Below are 18,455 nucleotides of genomic sequence, written 5' to 3' on the forward strand. Positions count from 1 at the left end.
AAGAAAATTACAGGCCAATATCCCTCATGGACATAGATGCCAAAATCCTCAACAAAATCCTAGCAAATCGGATCCAGCAGTACATCAGAAAGATCATACACCATGACCAAGTACGATTTATCCCAGGGATGCAAGGATGGTACAATATCCACAAATCAATAAACGTGATACATCACATAAACAAACTGAGAGATAAAAATCACATAGTCATATCAATTGATGCAGAAAAAGCATTTGACAAAATCCAACACCCTTTCTTGATAAAAACTCTCAGCAAGGTAGGAATAGAAGGATCATACCTCAACATCATAAAAGCCATATATGATAAACCCTCAGCCAACATCATACTCAATGGGCAAAAACTAAAACAATTTCCCCTAAGAACAGAAACAAGATAGGAATGCCCACTCACCACTCCTGTTCGACATAGTACTGGAAGTATTAGCCATTGCAATTAGACAAGAAGAAGAAATAAAAGGCATCCAAATTGGAAAAGAAGAAGTAAAACTGTCCTTATTTTCAGATGACATGATACTGTACATAAAAAACCCTAAAGACTCCATTAAAAAAATTATTAGACTTAATAAATGAATTTGGCAATGTAGCAGGATACAAAATTAATGCCAAGAAATCTATGGCATTTCTATACATCAATAGTGAACTTACAGAAAGATAGACTAAAAAAGCAATCCCATTTACCATCGCACCAAAAAAATTAAGATACCTAGGAATAAACTTAACTAAGGAGGTAAAAGACCTATATTCAAAAAACTACAGGACACTGAAAAAAGAGATAGAGAAAGATATAAAGAGATGGAAGAACATACCATGTTCATGAATTGGTAGAATCAACATCATTAAAATGTCCATACTACCCAAAGCAATCTATAGATTCAATGCACTCCCCATTAAAATACCAAAGGCATATTTCACAGACCTATGAAGAACTCTCCAAAAATTCATCTGGAATAAAAAAAGACCTCAAATAGCCACAGCAATCCTGAGAAAAAAGAACAAAGTAGGTAGGATCTCAATACCAGATTTCAAGCTGTATTACAAAGCTACTGTTCTCAAAGCAGCCTGGTACTGGCACAAGAACAGACATATAGTTCAATGGAATAGAATAGAGAACCCAGAAATTGACCCAAACCACTATGCCCAATTAATATTCAACAAAGGAGGCATGAACATATAATGGAGTCAAGACAGTCTCTTCAATAAATGGTGTTGGGAAAATTGGACAGATATATGCAAAAAAATGAAACTAGACCACCAACTTACACCATACACAAAAATAAACTCAAAATGGATAAAGGAATTAAACATTAGATGGAAACCATAAAAATACTAGAGGAATCCACAGGCAGCGAAATCTCAGACATATGCTGAAGGAACTTCTTCACTGATACTGCTTCTAGGGCAATGGAAACTAAAGAGAAAATAAACAAATGGGACTACATTAAAATAAAAAGCTTTTGCACAGCAAAAGAAACCATCAACGAAACAACAAGAAAGCCCACTGTATGGGAGACATATTTGCAAATGTTATCACTGATAAAGGTTTAATCTCCAACATTTACAGGGAACTCATACAACTTAACAAAAGGAAGATGGGCAACGGACCTAAATAGAAACTTTTCGAAAGAAGACAGAAGGAAGGCCAAGAGACATATGAAAACATGCTCAAAGTCATTAATTATCTGAGAGATGCAAATCAAAACAACAATGCGGTACCATCTCACACCTGTCAGAATGGCTATCACCAACAAATCCACAAACGACAAGTGCTGGCGAGGATGTGGAGAAAAAGGAATCCTCGTGCACTGCTGGTGGGAATGCAGACTGGTGCAGCCACTGTGGTGAACAGTAAGGAGTTTCCTCAAAAAACTAAAAATGGAACTCCCATTTGACCCAGTAATACCACTTCTAGGACTATATCCCAAGAAACTAGAAACACCAATCAGAAAGGATATATGCACCCCTATGTTCATAAGCAGCACAATTCACCATAGCTAAGATTTGGAAACAGCCTAAATGCCCATCAGCAGATTAGTGAATTAGAAAACTGTGGTACATCTACACAATGGAATACTACGCTGCTATAAAAAAGAAGGAATTCTTACCATTTGCAGCAGCACAGATGGATCTGGAGACCATTATGTTAAGTGAAATAAGCCAGGCAATGAAAGAAAAATACTACATGATCTCACTCATTTATGGAAAATAAAGCACATTATAACCTGAAGAACAAAAAGATAGATACAGAGGCAGTACAGCATCGAATGGACTGTCAAATTAAGCGGGAAGGCTGGGGAGTGTTGGGGAGGGAGGGAAAGAGATCAACCAAAGGACTTGTATGCATGCATATAAGCACAACCAAAGGACACAAGACACTGGGGGGATGGGATGAGGACATGCAACAGGGGGTAGGGGAGGCTGGGGAAAGGTCAATGGGGGAAAAAAAGGAGATATATGTACTACTATGTGTAATACTTTAAACGATAAAATAAAATAAAATAAAATAAAATAAAATAAAATAAAATAAAATAAAATAAAATAAAATAAAAAGACCCCATATAGCCACAGCTATCCTGAGAAAGAAGAACAAAGTTGGAGGGATCACAATACCAAACATCAAACTATATTACCAAGCCACGTTTCTCAAAACTACATGGTACTGGCCCAAGAACAGACATATAGACCAATGGAACAGAATAGAGGACCCAGAAATTGACCCAAGCCATTATACTCAATTAATATTTGACAAAGGAGGCAAGAGCATACAATGGAGTCAAAACAGCCTCTTTAATAAATGGTGCTTGGAAGTTTGGTCAGACACATAAAAAAAATGAAACTAGATCACCAATTTACACCATACACAAAAACAAACTCAAAATGGCTAAAGGATTTGAACGTAAGACAGGATGGGATGAGGACATGCGACAGGGGGTAGGGGAGGCTGGGGGAAGGTCAATGGGGGGAAAAAAAGAGATATATGTACTACTATGTATAATACTTTAAACAAAACAAAATAAAATAAAATAAAATAAAATAAAAAGACCCCGTATAGCCACAGCTATCCTGAGAAAGAAGAACAAAGTTGGGTTGTCATTGAAACCATAAAAATCCTACAAGCCTTCATAGGCAGCAAAATTGTAGACATATGTCATAGCAATATCTTTACAGACACAGATCCTAGGGCAAGAGAGACTAAGGAGAAAATAAACTAAGGGTCTACATCAAAATAGAAAGCTTCTGCACAGCAAGAGAAACCATCAACAAAACAACAAGAAAGCCCACTGCATGGGAGAACATTTTTGCCAATGTTATCTCCGATAAGGGTTTAATCTCCAACATTTATAGGGAACTCATACAACTTAACAAAAGGAAGATAAACAACCCAATTAAAAAAATGGGCAAAGGACCTAAATATATACTTTTTGAAAGAGGACATACAGAAAGCCAAGAGACACATGAAAACATGCTCAAAGTCACTAATCATCTGAGAATTGCAAATCAAAATGACAATAAGGTACCATCTCACACCTGTCAGAATGGCTATCATCAACAAATCAACAAACAAGTGCTGGAGAGGATGCGGAGAAAAGGAACCCTTCTTCACTGCTGGTGGGAATGCAGACTGGTGCAGCTGTTCTGGGCAACAAACATTGCACAGCTCCTCCGTTGCCTGGGGGCAGGATGCCTTAAGACAGAGGGAGATGGAGTAGGTCACGGAACAATGGGTTGGTTGGAGTTTGGAGGGAGGTGGTGGTTCACGCTCTGGCCAAGCGTGCCCAGGCGTTGCACCTGTGCCCTGAGTTTCTTGGGAATGGCTAAAATGGCTTTTGTAACCTTTGGGTTGTCATTGTAACTGTCCTAACTCCCTCTTATGGTTCCCGAGTATAAATTTGCTGTAACACCTGTGGTCTGCACTGCAGTTCGGTCTTTGCGTGGTGAAGTGCTGCCACTGTAGTTGCTGGCCAGCTTAATAAAGGCTCATAAATTCTGATCTGTCTCTGGTGGTCATCTCTTGCGGGTCGCCCCATAACATTTGGAGGCCCCAGCGAGATACACTCCGGCCACATTGCCGGTGGACACCCCAGGTGAGGACACTCCAGTCTCTGTCCCAGGTTCCAGGGAGGCGGAGTGTCTCCTCCAAAATTCGCGATCCTAAAAGTGAGAGCCACCTGGACCTCCAGTGGGGAGGTAAGCACCTGGTTTCTGTTTGTGGAACGTTCCCCTGGTGGACTACAGGAGGGCTGGACGCAGCGGAGCCTCCGAGTCCGGACACCCAGGCGCGACGGCGCCCGGGGTCCCTGTTACGTGTGACCTTAGGGTGCACGTGTCTGGTTTGTCTTGTCTTTGTTGTCCTTGTCTTTGTTAAATGGGTCAGGGCCAGTCGTCTACGTCTACCCCCTTACAATGTTTTCTTAAGAATTTTCAGGACTTCAAACGGCGCGGAGAGGACTACAGGACGTTGGTTAATGGTTTTGATTTGCAGAAATTGTGTGAATTAGAATGGCCCACATTTGGGGTTGGGTGGCTATCTACCAGGACCTATGACTTAGGAACAGCTTATAGGGTTCATCATATTGTTTATGGCCGTCCAGGTCACCCTGACCAAATCCCTTATATTTAAATTTGGATTGACATCCTCACTGAAAAACCCTGGTGGCTGAAAAATTGCCAGGGCCAAGAAAGGAAATTGGGACAGAGACAGACCGTTTTATTGGCTCATCCCCCAAAAGGAGACAAGAAGGTAGACCCTAACGTCCTACCAAATGATCCGAAGGATGGGGTCCCTGACCGCCGGCCTCCCCCTTATAATCCCCCTCTGGAGCCCCAACCGGAGGTGGGCCCCTCGGCCTCGCGAGAGGCCCCAATACCCTCACAAATGCCTCCTATTTCCGTTGCCCCACCGCCTTCGGCACCAACATTATCAACGGGACAGACAGGAGGAGCCCCTGGGAACCCGACCCCGGCAACACCCCTCTACCCTGCGCTCCCACAGGCGCCTCCACCCCGAGAGAGAGAAAATCCGGACCCAAGTCCATGGCCCCTGGGGGGCCCGGACAATTGGCCTCCCACTCAGACTCTGTCCGCGAACAACCCTTTCAGTCCGCCCCACACCCGAACCGGGACCCCTTATGGCCCACCGGACATGACCAGCAGAGGGGAGAGAGACGGGTCTCGGTGGCCCTGCTCCTATGTTCCCTCTACGCCAGGTGAGTCCCCCTGATTTAGGACCTGATGGTCAGCCTTTTATGCTCTATGTCCATTTTCAACCAGTGACCTATACAACTGGAAGAACCAAAACCCATCGTTCTCCCAGAATCCCCAAGGTTTGATTTCACTCCTAGATTCGGTCTTTTTCACCCACCAGCCGACCTGGGACGACTGCCAGCAGCTACTTCAGACCCTTTTCACCTCAGAAGAGATAGAGATAGAGTGAAAGGGGAAGGGCGGAAGTTAGTCCTTGAGCCAGATGGCCAACCCACCACAGACCCAGGGAGAATAGAGGCTGTTTTTCCATCCGGAAGGCCACAATGGAATCACAACACTGATCGGGGAAGGGAGGCTCTAGACAGGTATCGCCAGACTCTCCTGAGGGGCATCCAAGCGGCAGCTCGGAAGCCCACCAACCTTTCCAAGGAACAGAAACAGTCCGGGGACCAAACGAGAGCCCCACCACCTTCCTCGAGAGGCTCTGTGAGGAATATAGGGTGTACACCCCAACAGACCCTGATGCCACAGAGAATCGGCAGGCTATCAATATAGCGTTTGTGTCCCAATCGGCCCCAGATATCAGAAAAAAATTACAGAAGTTAGAAGGCTTTGAGGGGAAGTCACTTTCAGAACTGGTCGAGGTTGCCCAGAATGTCTTTAACAACCGAGATCAGTCTGCTAACCTAAACACCAGAATGGCAAAGGTCCTTCTAGCCGTGAATGAAGTGAAGGGACAGCAAAGAGGGACAGGAAGAAAAGAATGGGAAAAGAGAGGACAGAACCAAAAGACCTGGCTGGGGAAAAACCAGTGTGCCTACTGTAAGAAAGAAGGACACTGGAAACGGGAGTGTCCTGAGCGGCCAGGGAATAAGGCAGTCCCGGTGTTAGTGGAAGAAGTGGACTGAAGGTGTCAGGGCTCTGTGGGCCCCCAGGAGCCCCGGGTAATGCTAAATGTGGGGGACAAGCCAGTAGATTTTCTGATAGACACCGGAGCCACCTTCTCTGTTCTGCAACACCCGGCCGGGCCAGTTTCTAAGGACAGAACTCCCATCCAGGGGGCCACCGGACGAGTAAAGTCTTACCCCTGGACACAAGCCCAGATTGCTAACCTCGGGAAAAAGACTGTTACCCATTCCTTCCTCGTTATGCCTGGATGTCCCTATCCCCTCCTAGGGAGGGATCTGCTCAGCAAACTCCAGGCCACAATTTCCTTTGAAGGAGGGGAGCCTCAGGTGCTTCTTCGGGCACCCGCAGACCAGGAAAAAACAATCTTCTTCCTCACTTGTCCCCTAGAAGAGGAATACAGGCTGCATGAAGGACCTTCAGAGGCCCCTCCGCAGGATCCTTACCTCAGGAGGCTCCGAGAGGAAATACCGGGGGTCTGGGCGGAAGGGAACCCACCTGGATTAGCTGCTCACAGACTCCCTATAGTGATCCAACTAACCAGTACGGCCACCCCAGTTAGAGTACCCTATGAGCCAGAAGGCAAAAATAGGGATAGCAAAGCACATCCTAAGATTGAGGGAGGCCGGGATCCTGATTCCCTGCCAGTCGGCATGGAACACCCCTTTACTCCCCGTCCAGAAGCCTGGGACAGAGGACTTTAGGCCAGTCCAGGACTTACGAGAAGTTAATAAAAGAGAAGTGACTATACACCCAACGGTGCCCAACCCGTACACTCTCCTCAGCCTGCTCCGGCCTGAGCACTGATATTATACGGTCTTAGACTTAAAGGATGCCTTTTTCTCCCTCCCACTGGTGCCGCAGAGCCAGCCAATCTTTGCTTTTGAATGGACAGATCCAGAAGAGGGGGAATCAGGACAGTTAACCTGGACAAGGCTTCCCCAGGGATTCAAGAACTCCCCTACCTTGTTTGATGAGGCTCTGAACCAGGACTTAAAGGAGTACCATCATAGTCACCCGGGCGTCACCCTACTCCAGTATGTTAATGACCTCCTACTTGCTACTGGGGACCGGGAGAAATGTTAACAGGCAACCCGGGACCTGCTGGTGACGCTGGATCAACTTGGGTACCGTGTATCAGCCAAGAAGGCCCAGCTCTGCTCAACCAAGGTAACATGTACCTAGGATACATCAAAGAAGGTAAGCGGACCCTCTCGAATAGTAGAGTTTAGGCCATCCTCTCAATACCCACCCCAAAGATGAAGCGGCAGGTACGGGAATTCCTGGGAGCCGTAGGGTACTGCAGACTTTGGATCCTGGGTTTTGCTGAAATAGCCAAGCCCCTATATTCAGCTACAGGGGGTAAAAACCCAAGCCTCTCCTGGACGGACGTAGAGGAAAAGGCGTTCCAAAAGTTAAAGCAGGCCCTCGCGAGTGCTCTAGCCCTGGCACTGCCTGACCTCACCAAGCCCTTCCAGCTTTATGTGGCAGAATCTCAGGGGGTTGCCAAAGGGGTACTGACACAAACTCTGGGGCCCTGGAAGAGTCCAGTTGCCTACTTGTCTAAGAGGTTGGACCCAGTGGCCGCAGGATGGCCGAGCTGTCTGAAGGCTATAGCAGCCATGGCCATACTGGTTAAAGAAGCCTCTAAACTGACTTTTGGCCAAGACTTACAAGTGGTTGCACCCCACGCAGTAGAAACCCTACTGCACAGCCCACCTGAACGCTGGTTATGAAATGCTCGTATTACCCAGTACCAGGTGCTCCTGCTAGACCCCCCGAGGGTAAGCTTCTTGAAGACTACAGCCCTAAACCCGGCCACTCTCCTCCCCGATGAGGGAGCTGAAACTCCCCTCCACGACTGTGAAGAGACCCTGACTACCCTAACCTCCTTGAGGGCTGACCTAACAGACCAGCCCATCTCCAACCCTGAGGAGACCCTGTTCACTGACGGGAGCAGCTTTGTGGAGGACGGTATCAGGTATGCCGGGGCAGCTGTAGTTACACAAGAAAGAGTCATATGGGAACAATCCCTAGGACATGGGACTTCAGCACAGAAGGCAGAACTCATAGCCCTCACCCAGGCCTTACGGTGGGGAAAGGACAAGAGAATCAATATCTACACGGACCGTAGATATGCCTTTGCCACAGCGCATATACATGGAACCTTATATCAGGAGAGGGGCCTCCTAACCTCAGAGGGGAAGGATATTAAAAATGCTCCAAAGATACTAAACCTTCTTTCAGCCATTTGGGGCCCTAAAGAAGTTGCAGTCATCCACTGCAAAGGGCATCAAAAGGACAATTCCCCTGTGACGAAGGGGAACCAATTTGCCGACAAAACAGCTAAAGAGACTGCAAAAAGACCAGCAGGGCCCCTAGAAGTACTGGCAGCCATACCTACTCAGAATCTGGAGCCCAACCCCAGGTACACCCCTGAGGAAGAGGATACAGCCAGGAGGTTACAGGCGAAGGAAGCCACCAATGGGTGGCTACAGTTACCAGATGGGAGACCATTAGTCCCAGAAGCCCTTGGACGGACTATCGCCTCCCAAACGCACAGGAGCACACATCTGGGAGGAACTAAGTTAGCTGAGCTTTTAGAAAAAGAATACTATTTCCCTGGGTTGCATAAAATGGCCCGGGATATAGCCAGGAGATGCCAGATCTGCGCACAAGTGAACCCAGGACCTCCGATAACCGCCCCGCCAGAAACCCGGTTTCGAGGTTCAAGCCCTGGTGAACACTGGGAAGTGGACTTTCCTGAATTGCCCAGTGGATTGGGAGGATACCGATATCTCCTAGTATTTGTGGACACTTTCTCCGGTTGGCCAGAGGCATACCCGACCAGGGCTGAAACAGCACAGGTAGTAGTTAAGAAACTCCTCTCTGAAATTCCCCCCCGGTTTGGCCTGCCTTTATTCATGGGGTCCGACAATGGCCCAGCGTTCCTCGCTAAGGTAACCCAATCTTTAGTTAAGGCCCTTAAGGTCACATGGAAATTACACTGTGTTTATAGACCTCAGAGTTATGGACAGGTAGAGAGAATAAATCGGACACTTAAGGAAACCCTAACTAAACTAAAATTAGAGACTGGCGAGAACTGGGTAAGTCTCCTCCCCTTTGCCCTACTCAGGGCTCGCTGCACCCCATATGTAAAAGGGCTGACTCCTTTTGAAATCATGTTTGGCCGTCCGCCACCTCTTCTCCCGCGGCTGAGGGAGGAAGAGCTGGCTGTGTTATCCAACAGAAACCTCCTCAGGTCTTTGCAGGCGCTCCAGAGCAGCACAGCGGCTGCAAGGAGAATCGTCAGGGCAGCACACCAGGAAGCCCACCCACCGCACCCGGATAGCCCACCTGTGTGTGCTCCTGGCAACCTAGTCTGGGTGAAGAGGCACGACCCAGGTACTCTTGAGCCATGGTGGGAAGGGCCATTCCAGGTCATCCTGAGCACCCCAACTGCCGTTAAGGTTGGAAGAAAGCAGCGTTGGATCCATCGGACTCAGATCAAGAAAGCTGACGAGACTGCTGAAAGATGGACAGCAAGGCGCACCGAGAACCCCCTCAAGGTCAGACTAACGTGGGATCCCACATAAGTACCCTTCTTTTATGCCTCCTTGCTTGTGCAGAGAATACCCAAGCAACTGGAAACCCCCACCACGCTCCAGTTTATACGTGGGAAGTCACCCGCACCCTAGATGGAAAAACCATCGGTAGGGTAACCACCTCTGGAGTCCCCACAATTGGGGCTGACCTATGTAAGATATTTGGAGAAGGATGGAATCGCCCCCCTACAGTAAGGGGCGTGGGGATATCTAGAGGAAATACCGGGTATGTTGCTACAAAAACCTATGGGTGCGGGGCGCTAGACCTTGAGAGGGGACTTTGGAGAACCCAACATTATATATGTCCTCGAGAAAGACCCCCCGGGTATGGAAGTGAAGAGGACTATTTTTGTGCCTCGTGGGGATGTGAGACATTAGCCCTGTGGAAGACAGTTGACCCGATACTCCGGCTCACCCGGGTAGTAAGGCCAGGGGCCCCCACCGCTAATTGCACGATTGGGAACTGTAACCCGATTATAATCCAACCCTTAAACTGGAGGGCAGACTATTGGGAGGGAGGTAAGACCTGGGGTATCTGGCTATATGTCTCTGGCAGAGACACTGGAGCACTTTTTTCCGTCCAGAGACGGACCCTACCCCGGGCCCGAAACCCTGTAGGTTTCTTACGTCCCATTCTCCAACCCGAACCTCCGAGACCCCCTAAGGTGACACCGGCCCTCGTGGTGATGAGAACCCCCGGATGGAATGACACGGAGATGCCAAAACGAGCTCCAGGACTAACCGAGGCACCAGGAGAACTTAGGCTCCTACCGGAGACGTCCCATCGAGGCCTGTTAAGAACACTGGAGGCCATGTTCCGCTTCCTCAATAAGACCTCCCCCAACATAACCAAAAACTGCTGGCTGTGCCTAAATCCCGAACCCCCGTATTATGTGGGTATCGGGGCAAATATTTCCTTTGGGCAGAATGCGTCTGAGATCCGTAATTATTTTGTCCAAAGCCTGCCAAAGGCCTCTGTGTATGGGGACATCAATCCCGCCTCACTCTAGAGGACCTACAGGGGGCTGGAACATGTATAGCCCAGTGAACTACCCCTTAGGGTCCTCCCCATACTCTTCCTTATGCACTCAGGTAACAGAACTGCCTCAAGAGTATGATGAGTCCCTAAATAGTATTTTGTAGCACCAGAGGGAACTTGGTGGGCGTGCAGCAGTGGGATAGTACCTTGTGTCTTCCCCCCTTCTTTGCTTTCACTAACAGATCCTGGCATATGTAACCTTACTCATATCCTACCACAAGTATACTATTACTCTGGGGAAGGAGGCAGGGAACACATAAGATTAGAACCTAGAAGGTATAAGAGGGCGCCTGTCCTGGTCCCCCTCCTAGTGGGACTAGGCCTGGCTGGATCTACCGCTGTTGGAACTGCCGCTTTAATAACGGGACATCAGAACTACAAAGAGCTAGGACAACAGGTCGATCAGGACCTTAGCACCCTTGAAAAATCAGTAGGACAACTAGAAGACTCCTTAAGCTCCCTAGCCGAGGTAGTCCTGCAGAACCGGAGGGGATTAGATTTATTGTTCCTAAAACAAGGAGGCCTGTGCTTAGCACTAGGAGAGACCTGTTGATTTTACACAAACCACTCCGGCGTCATCAGGGAGAGTCTAAGCCAGCTTAGGAAACGCCTCTTAGATCGGGAAGAAAGGAGAAGGGCCGAAGGAAATTGGTATGAAAACCTGTTCACTTGGTCACCATGGCTAACTACCCTCTTGTCAGCCATAGCCGGACCTCTGGTCCTCCTGCTCCTCATTTTGCTGTTTGGCCCGTGCTTTGCCAAATGCTTACTAAACTTCATCCAAAGTAGAATACAGGCTATAAAGCTCATGGTCCTCCACACCCATTACCAGCAAATCCCAGGGGAAGGAGGGGAGGAATCTGAATCAACGATTTGATTCACCGGAAAGACCAGTAGGGAATGTTCTGGGCTGCAAACATTGCACAGCTCCTCCGTTGCCTGGGGGCAGGATGCCTTAAGACAGAGGGAGATGGAGTAGGTCACCGAACAATGGGTTGGTTGGAGTTTGGAGGGAGGTGGTGATTCACGCTCTGGCCAAGCGTGCCCAGGCATTGCACCTGTACCCTGAGTTTCTTGGGAATGGCTGAAATGGCTTTTGTAACCTTTGGGTTGTCATTGTAACTGTCCTAACTCCCTCTTGTGGTTCCCGAGTATAAATTTGCTGTAACACCTGTGGTCTGCACTGCAGTTCGGTCTTTGTGTGGTGAAGTGCTACAAATGTAGTCGCTGGCCAGCTTAATAAAGGCTCATAAATTTTGATCTTTGTCTCTGGTGGTCGTCTCTTACAGGTCGCCCCATAACACAGCCACTGTGGAGAACAGTATGGAGTTTCCTCAAAAATTTAAAAATGGAACTGCCAATTGACTCAGTAATACCACTTCTAGGAATATATCCCAAGAAAACAGAAACACCAACCAGAAAGGATATATGCACCCCTGTGTTCATAGCAGCACAATTTACAATAGCTAAGATTTGGAAACAGCCCAAATGCCCATCAGCAGATGAGTGAATTAGAAAACTGTGGTACATCTACACAATAGAATACTACGCTGCTATAAAAAAGAAGGAATTCTTACCATTTACAGCAGCATGGATGGATCTGGAGAGCATTACTGCTAAGTGAAATAAGCCAGGCAGTGAAAGAAAAATACCACATGATCTCACTCATTTATGGATAATAAAGTACATTATAACCTGATGAACAAAAAGATAGATACAGAGGCAGAGAAGCATCGAACAGACTGTCAAGTTACAGCAGGAAGGCTGGGGAGTGTTGAGGGTGGGGTAAGAGATCAACCAAAGGACTTGTATGCATGCATATAAGCATAACCCAGTGGTCGGCAAACTGCGACTCACGAGCCACATGCCACTTTTTGGCCCCTTGAGTGTGGCTCTTCCACAAAATACCATGTGTGGGCGTGCACGTACAGTGAGATTGAAACTTAGTGGCCCATGCGCAGAAGTCAGTTTTCGGCTCTCAAAAGAAATTTCAATCGTTGTACTGTTGATATTTGGCTCTGTTGACTAATGAGTTTGCCAACCACTGGCATAACCAATGAACACAAGACACCGGGTGGGGGTGGTGAGGGCATGTGCGGGGGGTAGGGTAGGCTGGGGAAAGGTCAATGGGGAAAAAAGGGAGACATATATACTACTGTTTGTTATACTTTAAACTATATATATATATATATATATATATATATATATATATATATATATATATATTTCACAAATGCAAGAGAGAGAGAGAGAACAGGCAAGGAGAAATGCCCAACAAAGAAAAAATGAAAATCCATGACACTAACACCAATGGCTATATGCAACTAACTGTAAAGCATTAAAACCAATATAAATAATAAGTAGGAATAGTTAACCACTGAGTAAACAAGGTCTCAGAGTATAGGCTAAAAAACATAGGTAACTCAAGATACAACATACACAGTCGATTACCCAGAGCATTACATGGGGCTAATGCAAGATTTCTTAAAGTTCCTATATGAGAGCAATCTTCAAAAATCAAAACTTCTTGAGGAAATGCTGTTTGGTGACAAGAAAACTTCCCATTCTTTGTACTTGGATGAACTGGGGAAGGGGGGGGGGGGGGCGATAAACTTCCTGCAAGAGGGTGAAACAAGGTATGCTCAGTGTCCTATTTAGCACACCTCAACACACACACTCAAACCCCTCCAGCCTTTTGAGAAACCAAAAAAGAAAAACAATTGTTTTAAAAAGGAGCTCTTTATACTGTTTTAAGGGAGCATACTGAAATAGAACATGCAGGAGTAACTACCAGGAATATAGTCTTCTAGCTTTAACCTCTATATTTTATCTTAACCGACCTGACACAGTCTAAGATTAATGTAGACATGTTTTGTCTTACATAAAACACTCATAGAAAAGGCAGCAATTATCCCACACCCTTTCCCTACTTGTATGTCCAAATTAGCTAGCTGGCAATTTTGGTATCCATGGTGTTAAGGTCATAAAAAGGAGGCAAGAATTTGGGAGCATATCTGATTAGTACCTATACAATTTGGTAGTAAGCTAAAGAAAAATGGAAGTATACAAAGTCAAGAAGCACATAAAGCAAGAGTCCCTTTGGATCAAAGATTTAAGTTAGCTCTCTAGATTCTATGGTCTTTGCAATCAGGCACTAAGTTCTGTAAGAGCATTTAGGGCAAAAAAAAAAAAAAAAAAAAAAAAAATGTCAGGGGAAGGACTTGCTCCTAAGTATTGAAGTTCTCATGATTTGCTCCTAAGTCTTGAAGTTCCCATGTCCACCATAATAACTAAAATTAAAGACTGACAACACTAAATGTTGACATGGATGTAGAGCAATTGGAGATCTCATATATTATTGAATGTAAAATAATACAAACACTTTGAGGAAAAGTTTGACAGTTTCTTAAAAACTAAACAAATTTAAAAAGTAAACAAATTCCTCCTATTCCATGATGTAGCAATTTTCCTCTTTGAGATATTTATCTAACAGAAATAAAAACATATGTTTATAAAAAACACTTGTATAAAAATATTCATGCCTTTCTCAAACATAATGACCCAAATATTTGTAAAAGTTCAGGGACCATAAATAGGAGAATGAATGCACAATCTTTGGTATATAAAAGGCTTGAACTTCTGATACACAAAACAACTTGGATAGATCTAAAAAGCATTATATTATGCTAAGTACTATTCCATTTATATGACATTCAAGAATAGGAAAAACTAATTTACTGTGGAAAAATCAGAAGAGTATTTGCCTCTGGGGACAGAGGTAGGGTTTGAGTATAGAGAGCCATGAAGGAATTTTTGGATAGTGATGTTCTATATATCGATATGGATTTGGTTTAAACAAGTGTATTCATTGGTTAAAACTCAATGAATGTGCTGATAATGGTTGCAAATTGTATTGCATGTAAATTTTATATAAAAAGAAAAATAGTAATCCAATATTGAATTCTAGTTAGTGATATGCATGTTGGAATATTTGGGGAGAAGTAATTTGCAATGTACCTTGAAATGCATCAAAAAGATAAAATGGATTGCCCCACCAGTGTAGTTCAGTGGTTGAGCCTCGACCTATGAATTAAGAGTCAGGGTTCAATTCCCGGTCAAGGCACATGCTTGGGTTGTGGGCTCAATCCCCAGTTGGGGGCGTGCAGGAGGCAGCCGATCAATATTTCTCTTTCATCACTGATGTTTCTCTCTCTCTCTCTCTCTCTCTCTCTCTCTCTCTCTCTCTCTCTCTCTCTCTCTCTCCTCTTCCTTCCTTGCTGAAATCAATAAAAAAAAAATTTTTTTAAAAGATAGAATGGATTAAAGGGTGGATAAAGGGATATGTAAATATGTGACAAAGCACATATAGGACAATATAAATGATAGAATTGGGGTTGTGCTTATATATAGTGTGGTTTTTCACTGTAAAATTCTCTGAACTTTATTGTATGTTTGAAAAATATCATAAACTGATTTAACACCTGCCATCTCAGCCCCTGAACCACCTGATAGGATAAGCCCATCTAGATTAAAGATCCTTTCAATCAGTTGCATCTTCTCTGGATGAATTAGCAAGAAGAAAGACTTCAAGGGCCTGAATGCTGTGGCCAGGTCCTCCAGCAGCTTCTATGCCATCCCTGATGACTTGTTTAAGAGTTGGACTGGAGTCTTGGTCATAGGTACCCTGGCACCCAACTTGACAAGAACAGAAATATACTTCTCCCCCCAAAAAAATGAAACATAGATTTTAGATTTATTGGCGTTGTGATCACAAAGTTTTACACAAACTGATGTACATGAATGTTTATATATAAGAAGAAGGAATTATTTCAGCCCCAGTGCAATTTATCTTTTTGTTCTCCTTTAGAAAATAAACTGAAATTTATTGCATGAATCCTTTAAAAAGTAATAAAATAATGTAAAATGGTCATAAAACCAATTGTATGTTTTATAAAAAAAATAGCAGAATAAAATCACTTTGTGAGATGTCAAATCCAAAGAAGTTTATCACTTAAGAAAAGACAACGTTCTCTGTCTTTAAGCATTTAAATCTGTTCAACTTCTTATGCCCTTTCAGAACTAGAAAGCCATTTTGTTACTATTTTAAATGACTCTATCAATCTTTGGCCACACTGATAGAGACCTTCAGCATGGATTCTGTTAACCAAAAAACCATTTTAATAGTTGTCTTTGAAACTCATAGATACAGACAACAGAGGGAAAGTGAGCAGGGAAAGAAGTTGGTAAAGGGAGCCAAATATATGAAAACAGAAAGAAAATAGACTTCGGGTAGTGAGTATCCAATAGAGCATAGATGTCAAATAATAATGTTGTACACCTGAAAATTATATAATGTTATTAACCAATGTTACCCCAATAAATGTAATTAAAAATTTTTAATTGTCTTTGTGTTATCTTTTCCATTATGCTTACTCAGTCTTCCTCCCTCTACCCCAAGCAAAAGAACAAAACAAAATATTCAGGTTTCCTATAACCATATCCTTTATAGCTGGTAAAACCAGCTATATGACGATGTACTGAGATCTACTAAATTTGGCCTACACAAAAATGTAAACATAAGCACCACAAGCTGAATATGATACATGAATTCAGTATTCCTCTAAATAAACAAGTGCTATATAGGAATTATTAATAAAAACATAACGAGGCCCGGCCATTTTGGCTCAGGGTTGAGCATAAACCTCCAGGCCAGGACACAGGCCCAGGTTGCAGCTTGATCCCCAGTAGGGGCATGCAGGAGGCAGCTGATCAATGATTTTCTCTCATCATTGATGTTTCTATCTCTCTCTCTCTCTCTCTTCCTCTCTGAAATCAATAAAAATATATTTAAAAAAAAAACCATAATGAGGTCAAATGAAGCATTAGTTCAATTCAACTAGTGGGATTCTGTCAGGATAAGATTCAATAGGAACCTTATAGAAACAAAAAACTAGAATATATTTCTAAGAAGACTTACAAAATAATTCTTAAAAGAATGAAACTTAATGGAAATGGTGAAAAAAATAGTAGGCAAGAAAAGTGAGAAAGCTGGTTACTTTTTGCCCTCCATTATCACTGAAATAGAATGAGATGGAACTGGAACAATCTATAACATTAAGTTAAGGAAGATAGAACACTCATCACTGGCTTCTTTTCAGTCTTCAGTCAACTTAATGTTTGTGAGGCATTGTACCCTGCCAGTTATTTTCTCCGTTAGGAAGCTCCTCTCTTTCTTAAAGTACTAATCCTTATTCTTATCCGACCTTGCTAGACACTCTTTTTGTATCTGCAGTCTCCATGGTTTTTATGGTCATAAAAGGAAGACAGGAGTTTGGAAAGGGACTGGATTAGTTTCCATGTAATTTTTTACTTTTACTTTATACTTTTGATTTACTTTTAGTGGCTCTGCTTCTGACCACCTGCAAAAGGTGAATGTTATTTAAGATCACATCCTTTCAGGCCCCTATTTCTTTTTATTGTTTTTCTCCTTCCTGGGTAATCTCACCCACACATGCTGGTGATTCTTAAAATTACTAGTATATTCCAACTTTAATCTCTTTCCGAAGCTCCAAACTGAATTTTTCTCTTTTCAGGTGTCTTAAAGGTACATGAAACTATTAGGGGCAGAAATAGAGTATTGTGGACTAGCTATTAATTATAAGAAATAAAATAAGAGCCCGGCCGGTGTGGCTCAGTGCTTGAGCATCGACCTATAAACCAGTAGGTCACAGTTCAATTCCCTGTCAGGGCATATGCCTGGATTGCCGCTCAATCCCCAGTGTGGAGCATGCAAGAGGCAGCCAATCAATGATTCTCTCTCATCACTGATGTTTCTCCCTCTCCCTGCCTCTCTGAAATCAATAAAAATATATTTTTTAAAAATAAAATAAGAAATATTAATCATGTCAGTTAACAGTGATTGTTTTGTTCTGATTAACGAAAGCACAGTCTAACCTGGATGGGAGTTGTATGCCCCTGGGACCTGGGAGTAAACCTTACCCCAGAAGTCAACCTTGGACCTGGGAGTCCAGCTTGGAATGTGGTCCATTCTCATTCAAGAACTGCCTATCATCATGGAAAGATTAACAACCTAGTTGCCCAAACAATGGAGTCCCACACCAGCCAGCATTGCCGACTTCCCCTTGCCTGTAATACCCTTTTTTGCATACCCATTCTTATTCCTTTTTGCCTACTTCCCCCATGTAATCTTTGTCCTACCCAATATAAGCAGCTGGCTTATGGGGGTGCACAGAGAAGATTTTTGTAGATGACCTGCTGCTCTCCCATATTGCTGGCAGTGTTGGACTAAACACTCAGCTATGATTCAACCCTGTCTCTGCTTAATTGGCTCAAGTAGTGAGAAGCAGCCTGGACTTCTTTGGGTGTCTGGTTAAAAAACTTTACCATGTTGAAAACCAAACATTATTTCTGCCTAAAACCTCATTTTCCAGTATTTTCTATTAATGACATTTCTATCAAAGCAATCCTCCAAGCTAGCAACTATAAAATGACCTCTAGCTCCACCCCACACTGTGGATTTTTGTTTGGGGAGTTCCCCTTTCTGTACTGATGCTTCTTGAAAGTAAGGATATATCTTATTCATTCTCCTTATCTCATTGTCTAGGAGAGTATCTAGTACATGTCAGTTGAACAAGGCCTGAAGGAAATAAGGAAAGAAGAGA

Source organism: Plecotus auritus (assembly GCF_963455305.1).
Source record: "Plecotus auritus genome assembly, chromosome: 6".
Lineage (NCBI taxonomy): Eukaryota > Metazoa > Chordata > Mammalia > Chiroptera > Vespertilionidae > Plecotus > Plecotus auritus.